The 9,076-nt window shown below is 39.9% G+C and overlaps 1 pseudogene; it reads left to right on the top strand.

Annotated features, from left to right (window-relative positions):
• Window positions 1-380: 380 nt before the first annotated feature.
• Window positions 381-7,789, top strand: LOC105084716 (glucosamine-6-phosphate isomerase 1-like; annotated as a pseudogene).
• The last annotated feature ends 1,287 nt before the right edge of the window (window positions 7,790-9,076 follow it).

The following is a 9,076-nucleotide window of genomic DNA, read 5'->3' on the forward strand; positions in this document are numbered from 1 at the left end:
GGAAGGCAGTGCAGAAAAAGATAGGGAGTAAAGCCCAGGTCCTGCCAAGGTGGAGAACGTGACAGAAGATCTCTGCATAAAGCTGAGGCCCACACAGGGTAATACCTCCTAAGTGAGAGTGATAAAGAACTCAACTCCATCACAAGGAAGAGGATGGCATGTAAACCTGCCTACCCCATCCTTGAAGCTGAAGAGAAGGGAGAGAAGGGGAAATCGCTCTTGGGGATCAGTACTCAACCAGGTGGCCCTCACTAGGGTTTGCAGTACCAATTCTTAGTGTTTAGACAGTACAGAGAATCTTAAAGTAGAGAGGTTAGCTTAAAGTAGCTGCAGAAGGAATTATTAGAGAGAATAAAGAAGAAATTATATTTAAAGACATAATGGATGAGACTTCAGAATTGCTAAAAGATAACAGTCTTTGGATCATGGGGCTCAATGAAACCAAAGCATATATCACACATATAACAGTGAAACTGAAGAATGTCAGAGATGAAAAGAATTTTAAAAACCAGCCAGAGAGAGAAGATAGATAATCTACAGAGAAATGGCAGTAGGACTGACGGCTGCCTTCTTGATATCCATCCACTGGAAGCCAAAAGATGATACTGAATGAAAGAAAATGACAGCAACCTGGAACTCTAGTTCCAGCAAATGATCTTTTCAAATAATAATGGTAGACTCCAGGTGGTTAGTACATGGGTAGTCACTATAACATTCTTTCAACTTTGCTATATGTTTGAAAATCTTCATAATAAAATACTGGGAAAATACTTTTCAAGAATGAGGTGCAATAAGGACATTTTCAGATAAACTAAAACATTGTAAGGACTACTCTTCAGGCAAGAGGATTATCCAAGATCAAAAGGACTGGATGTTAAAAAATGCTGAGCAGAGATACTTTAGTAGTAAATAGGCAAATAAATATAAAGAAATTCACTGTCTGAAATAACAACACTCTGGTTTGTGGCAGAAAACACTCTGGAGATAAACTATAACTGCAATAGTGTATAAAGGGGAAGGAGGTGAATATTTTAAGCATTCTAAGGCTTATTTTTTCAGAGAACAATAAGGAGACTGATTAGCTTAAACTTTGATAAGTATATACATTAAATTCGCTTTGACAGGACTTAAAGATAGAATATAACTTCCAAACAAAAATAGAATTAGAAAAAAAGTAAAAACAAACAAAAGCTAAATCCAAAGGATATCAAGAAAGAAGAATTTTTTTTAAAAGGAAAGGGGGAAGACTAGAAAAAAATGAGACAAAAAGAAAATCTATAACAAAACTAAATGGACTAAATAAAAACAATGAAAGTAAAACTAAGTTTTTTTTAAAAAAATCAGAAGCCAGGTTATGCAGTCTGTAAGTGATGAGCCTAAAATCAAAGGACACATGATTGATAAACATGGGGAAACATATACAAAGTATACATACAACAAGCAAGAGCTGTAACAGTTAAATAAATATCGGACAAAGCAGTCACGAAGGCAGTAAGACTGCTGTTTCTCAGAGCAGAATGATGAACTGAACTTCCCTCACCAAACTTTGAAACTCTCAGTTCAACAGTAATGGCTCTTCAGACACGGTAAGTTCATTTTTTTAACTTCACTCTCTGTAACCCCTTCTACCTTCGTTTCCTGCGGACATAAAACACACCTGGAATCCTCACAAAACCTGGTCCCTCATTCTGAATTCTTGATCTCAGTTCTTCCACTTCTATTATAATAGCCTTACCCTCTGGCTTTCTGCCTTTCTCCAAACCTATTCCATTTCCCCACAGCCTCAAAACTCAACGTTTTTCCATCTCACCCTGGTGTTGGGGAGTAGACAGATCCAGTTCCCTTCTTGACCTCTGAAACAATTGTAAAACAAGGTCAAAACAGATGGGATGTTTTATCCTCAAAGGGTAAAACTGCCCTTCCCAAATTCTTATATTTAAGACCTTTTTGAATACATGGCCAGAGACATTGTACTGATTTTGTCACCATAGCTATACTTTGAGAATGGCCAACAGTTCGTCTATCTCACAAAGCATGTCACATGAGAGTGATTAGTGACTAACTGAGCAATGGACTGGAATTCTCCTCCCAAGCATACTGACCTGAAACAAGCACAGGGCAGCTTCTGACCTGTTAGGAAAGAAATGGGGGAGGGGGTGGGGGCTAAAGGTGACAGTGAGAAAGAGCCAAAGAGAACAAGAAGAAAACAGAGTTTACTTACTTTTTAACCTGGATTGACCCTGAAAATGTTAACATATTATTGGAGTTGGACACTTACCAAAACCTCTCAAACGAAAGGAGAAAAATAAGTTGATCCCCAAAAGTACAAATCCCTTTTTCTTTTTTCAAAAGGGTGGAGGGCAGAATATTGGTTAGTATTGACTTCTATATTTTTTTCCTCTAAAACACTTTTAGCCAAGTGAGAAAGGCTTTGACTCTTACATAGAAGACCAAGATCCTAGGTCAAAAGAGCTTCTTTCCAGCCACAAGTATTAATTTACCTTCTAGCTGGAGACAGAAGGCATAAACAAGAAAAATGCTAAGTTAAAAGGAGAGATTTAAACACCTGCTCGAGAAATACAAGAGATATCACAAGACCAAAAGTGAATCGAAAGAATTGTATCCCAAAGAATTGCTTAAAAAGATGGGCTGATAATATTACCATAGCATTCATTTCAATGCCAAAAGGTAAGTGAAGGCAAAGAAAAGAGCCCACATAAGCCCCTCTGAATATGTAACTAGAAACATAGGGAGAATCTGATGGAGAAGGAAAGAAAGAGCAAAATGTTGCATAAACAGACAGTTGCAAAAGGAGGTGAGCTGTCAAGGAGGGGCTGCTCCCTCATTTGCTCAGCCCATCGCCCTGTTGCTAGAGAAGAATAACACTGTGGGGGTGAGTCAGGCAAGATAGGGGAGAACAGGAGGCATCCTATCTCTGCTAAGTCAGCTGTGGAGATGATGCAGCACAGACATTGGAGACCCATGGAATGGGAGCTGATGAGACAGGAAGGAAGAATGCATCCCAGCTCCACTCTGCAGCCACATCAAAGATTTCAAGGATTAGCGAAAATGCCCAACCTATTACGCAAGCAATCCTGGATGCCCAGAATCTAATCCAGTTGATGAGTTTACTTAGGTCAGTTTTTTTGTGGAATTGGTACAAAATGTTCAAATGACTTTTCACCAGGAAAGCAAAACAAACAAACAAACAAAAAAACCCGTCTTTATACAGCACCCTCATCAACATTCTCCAGTGGTAATAAAGGAACTCTGTAACTCTGCTAATTCCTTAACACAAAATCATGATTGTCAAAGATCAAATCACAGTCCCAGACTCCTTTCTCTCTAGATGAAATCTAGGCAATTTGAGTAATATCCAGCCTATGCACTTATTGTCAATCCTAGAAATCAAAGGATAGGTGCACTGCTCCCCCTACTGGCTTTGCAACTGCAGTAAAAGATGAATTTAACCTCAGAACTCTCAATCTTTTAACTAGTTCCTTTCTCCAGTGACCAAGAAATAGAAGGACGATGCAAATTTCTTAAAGTAAACCCTATCCAAAGATTTACAGAACCTTTAGCAAATACTACATTAAAGAGTTAACATAAACATGTTTAACCCCTTAAAAATAAATTTTGTTCATTTATTTTTGCGGATATTTGCTGGAACTACTGAAATTTTCTGATGTTGATGACCCTGGAGAGTCAAGGACTAGAAAGGGAACTTAAGAAAGGAAAACAATAGTAAGGCCATTTCAGATTTCCAGGCAATGTTCCCATGCATCTCCTATTATCTCCCCTCTCAAAACCTGCAGAAACTTTGCCACCCCATTCTTCCAACACTGAAATATACAAGTATATACAGTGTCTACCTTTAATTTCTCTGAACTACCAGAAAAGACTATGGATGTACAGAATTTTTTTAAGTAAAAGTGGAAATCTTGTGATGTCCCTGATTCTTGAAAACTCATAGGCATAACAGCAGTGGTTTAAAGATGCCGGCAATTTAATTCCCCTCATGGAAGCCAACTGTTACTCAGATGGCTTAATGGCTACTTCCCACTGTATTGATTACCTAGCTGGTAGTCCAAAGTAGATGTTTCAGACTGTATCTCCTCTCTTCCAAGGTTGAAATATACTCCTGACTGGTATTCAACCAAACTCACTCATTTGGTCATCTGGTAAATATTTACTAAGCACTTACAATCTGTCAGGCAACATTCTAGGTGCCATGGACTTGTGAACAGGTGGCCTCAGCCCCTGTTTCATTGAAAAGACAAAGGCCAGCTTAGTGAGTTCCCATTCATTCTCCTTACATCTCAACAACTTTGTACACCTCCACATATACTAGGTCAAATTCCAACTCTGAATTTGTCCTTGACCAACTTGGGCCATGAGTCTCACACCAACTCTAATTTTTCTGACATGTCTGTCATTAAGCCACTACACATTTCCTATCTAAACATGTGTTGGTGTAAAACTGTACACCAACAAATTAGATGTCACTCATGTCTGTTATTGCCTTGAATTAGTATTCAAAGATTTCACTGCCATCTGACTTTTCACATATGTCTGTGTTTTCTCCTCAACTAAATTAAAAGTTCTTTGAAACAAGAAACACATGGCCTGACATAGAATTACATAAAAAGTCTTAAAAGGATATTAAAATAAAACATAATTAACAACTCATCTTTTTTGAAAAGAATAATATTATATTAAATATAGCCTATCAGCAAAGTTTTATATACTATGAAAATTAAATTGCTATGAATGAAAATTAGATTGTTTTATGTTAAGATGTTAACTGTAATCCTCAGGGCAACTTCTAAAAAAATAATTAATAAAACACAGAAAAAGAAACAACAGAATGTATCAATTTAACAAAAAAGAAGGCAATGAAGAATTAGAGGAACAAAAAGGGTATAAGCTATATAGAAAACAAACAGCAGATGACAGGCATAAATCCTACCTTATCAGCAATTATATTAAATGTAAATGGACTAAATAGTTTCCCTCTACAATCAAGAACAAGACTAGAATGTCTGCTCTCATCACTTCTAGTCATCATCGTACTAGAGGCTCTAACCAGAGCAATTAGGCAAGAAAAAGAAATAAAAGCATCCAGGCTGAAAAGGAAGTAAAATTATCTCTATTCACAGATGACATGATCTTGTATATAGAAAATCTAATGAATTTGCACCCCCCAAAAAAATTTAGAATTAATAATTGAGTCAGCAAAGTTGCAGAATAGAAGATCAATATAAAAAAAAATCAATTGTATTTCTATACACTATCAATGAACAATACAAAAATGAAATTTAAAGAACAATTCAATTTACAATAGCATCAAAAATAATAAAATCCTCAAGAATGAATTTAATAAAAGAAGTGCAAGAATTATACACTGAAAACTACAAAGCATCATTAAAAAACTTAAAGAAGACCTAAATAATTGAAACACCTCCTGTATTCATGGATCAGAAGACCTAATATTGTAAAACAGCAATACTCCCCAAACTGATTTTTGTATTCAACATAAACTCAACAATCCCAGCTACCTTGTTTTGCAGAAATTGATATGCTGATGATCCTAAGACTCAAATGGAAATGCAAGGGACCCAGAACAGCCAAAATAATATTGAAAAAGAATAAAATTAGAGAATTCACATTTCCCAGTTTCAAAAGTTACAGTAATCAAAACAATGTGATATTGGCATAAAGCTAAACATACAGATCAACAGGATAAATAGACCCCTGTATCTATGGCCTGGTTTATATACCAGAAATAAGTCCATATATCTAGAACCAACTGCTTTTTGACAAGAGTGCCAAAAACATTCATTGAAGAAAGGACAGTCTCTTCAACAAATGATCCTGGATCACTCAATACCCATAGGCAAAAGAATAAAGTTGTATCCCTACCACACAGAATATACAAAAATCAACTAAAAGTGGATCAATGTTGTAAAGAGCTAAAACCATAAAACTCCTAGAAGAAAACCTTCTAAGAGGGGAACTCTTCATGATCTCAGATTTGGCAATGTCATTCTGAGATATGACACCAGAAGCATGAGCAACAAAAGACACAGGAGGTAAGTTGGACTTCATCAAATTAAAAACTTCTGCCCATCAAGGACATTATCAAGAAAGTGAAAAGACAACCTGCAGAATGGGAGAAAACATTTGCAAATCATCAGATAAAGGTTTAGTATGTGGAATAAATGAACTCCTACAACTCAACAATAAAATGACAAACAACCCAATTAAAAAATGGGCAAAGGACTTGAGTAAACACATTCCCAAAGAAGACACACAAATGGCCAACAAGCACATGAGAAATGCTAAGGCATCAGGGAAATACAAATTGAAACCACAAAGAGATACCACTTCACACCCACTAAGATGACTATAATCAAAAAGATAACAACAAGTGTTGGCAAAGATGTGGAGAAATTTGAATTGCCATACATTGCTGGAGGGAATATAACATGGTGTAGCCACTTTGAAAAACAGTCTGGCAGTTCTTCAAAAAGTAAAACAGAGTTGCCATTATAACCTAGCAATTCCACTCCAAGGTGTATACTTAAGAGAAGTCAAAATACACTTCCACACAAAAACTTGTACACACATGTTCACAGAAGCATTATTCATAATAACCAAAAAGTAGAAGTAATCCAGTTATCCTTCAACAGATAAAGGCATCAACAAAATGTGTATATTCTTACAAAGGAATATGTTTCAGTCATCAAAAGGAATGAAGGTCTTGGGCCTGCACAGCTCCTGAGAGAAGATGAGAGGGTGGGTGCCCCTGGCCCGCTGGGCAGAGTCTTCCCTGAAGCCGAGGCTCCTCAGAGTCAGCCCTGCTGGTGGAACATCTGCATGACCTGCAGTCACATGACCTGTAGCCATGTGACCCTCGCAGAGCTGGTGGCCAGCGCAGTCGCTACTGCAGCTGGGGGCGGTGACCGTGATGAGATGAAACTCACCACTCTAGACCAGTGAGTGGGCGGCCAAGTACATCAGGAACTGCATCACCCAGACAAGTTCTTCACCCTGGGGCTCTCCACTGGGAGCACCCCACTTGGCTGCTACCAGAAGCTGATTGAGTCCTATAAGAACAGAGATCTGTCCTTCAAATATGTAAAGACTTTCAACGTGGACGAGTACGTGGGCCTTCGAGACCACCCGGAGAGCTACCACTCCTTCATGTGGAATAACTTCAAGCACACTGACATCCACTCAGAAAACACCCACATTCTGGATGGGAACGCAGCTGACCTGCAAGCTGAGCGTGACACCTTTGAAGAGAAGATCAAGGTTGCGGGTGGGATGGAGCTGTTTCTTAGAGGAATTGGCCCCGCCCAACACATTGCCTTCAACCAGCTGGGCTCCAGTCTGGTGTCCAGGACCCGTGTGAAGATGCTGGCCATGGACACCATCCTGGCCAATGCTAGGTTCCTTGATGGAGATCTTGCCAAGGTTCCCACTGTGGCCCTGACAGTGGGTGTAGGTGCTGTCATTGATGCCGGAGAGGTGATGACCCTCGTCACAGGTGCTCACAAGGCATTTGTTCTGTACAAGGCCATCAAGGAGGGGGTGAACCATAGTGGACCATGTCTGCACACACAGTGTGTGTGACGAGGATGCCACCCTGGAGTTGAAAGTGAAGACCATCAAGTATTTCAAAGATTTAATGCCTGTTCACAACTTGGTGGATTGCTTGTGCAATATCAAAGAGAAAAAAAAACCAGAAAAAAGCCAGTCTTCTATGAAGCCGTACAGTGATTAGCCTGTGCTGCTGCTAGTGTCAAGTGCCTCACTGGGACAGGCGGGTCTTTCTGGACATTGTCTTCGGGAGGACAGAACTGTATCTCTTCAGTCTAGTATGGTTACCCCAGATAAGTGGGTGAACTTGTTCTTGGCTCTGCAGTGTGGAGCCTGGCACGGAGTTTAGCTACTTGTTTGTAACTTACTCTTAATCAGAAAAAAAAAAAATCACTCCATAATTTTGATGTCTGCCTACTGATTAGGGTTTTTTAGCTTTTTCTTCTGCCTCTGACACTGTTCACTGATACTCCTGTTAGGATTTTCTATCATTGTGGGTACTGATTCTCAATTGGGAGGGAGCTAGGAGTTTATGAACATTGGACAAAACCCCTTTGGAGCATCTCGAGAGCCCCTGTTGAGCAGGCCTGTCCCTTCTTTGAAAATCGGTTCCAGATTAAGGAAAAAACACCCTCAATGTCTAAAATCAGTACAAGGCAGCAGTCTCCCTGGTCAGTCACAAGTGCCATGGGAAGCAGACTATCCCGTACTTTCTTGCCCAGTTGGTTTTTTTTTTTTCTGTTCTCTCAGTTGGCCTTTCCATGAACTCCGAGGACTCCTTGGGGGAGGATTTGGGTGGCTAAAGAGAAGGCTTTTGCTAATAAACTCAGAGCCCCAAGGGGCCCAGCCACATCAAACTCCCTTCCCTCAGGGGCCCTCCAGTAACGGGAGGAAGGCGGAAACCCTTTTCCTACCAGAGCCCTGTGTTTTGTTCCAAAGTCTCACCATGGCACCTCTCTTACATACTCATTCATAAGTAGGCAGTCCACTGGGCAACAGACACCGCCAAGATTCACTGCTGTGTTCAGCAAGGTGATGGGGCCGGGGCAAGCAGCTCAATTATGAGTTTAGAAACAACACACAAGTGACAAGTTCTCCTGTGTCCCCAAGAGTTGAGTGCCAAAAGCATATCAACTGCTTCTGAAGTTGCCTAATATCTTTTCCCCACGTAGAAGACCCTGCCCATCTAACCCCTCCAGGTTCCTGTGGCATGGTCTGATGTCCCCTGGACATCAGGAATCACACTGCTTTTGCCCCTTCATCCTTGTTCACGAGATGAGTCTATTGCTCTGCCTTCCTTTTACTCTTAGGCCTTGATGGTTTACATGCTGCACCTCCTTCTCCCTACTTTTGTGCCTGTTTAAAGCTGCTGCTGCCTCTATTTCTGGGAAAGATCCTTCAGAGCCTGGCTCGGGCCTCTCTTTAAGTGCCGTGTTTGGTACCAGCATTTCATCTTCACCTTTTATACGTG

Source organism: Camelus dromedarius, chromosome 10, assembly GCF_036321535.1.
Source record: "Camelus dromedarius isolate mCamDro1 chromosome 10, mCamDro1.pat, whole genome shotgun sequence".
Lineage (NCBI taxonomy): Eukaryota > Metazoa > Chordata > Mammalia > Artiodactyla > Camelidae > Camelus > Camelus dromedarius.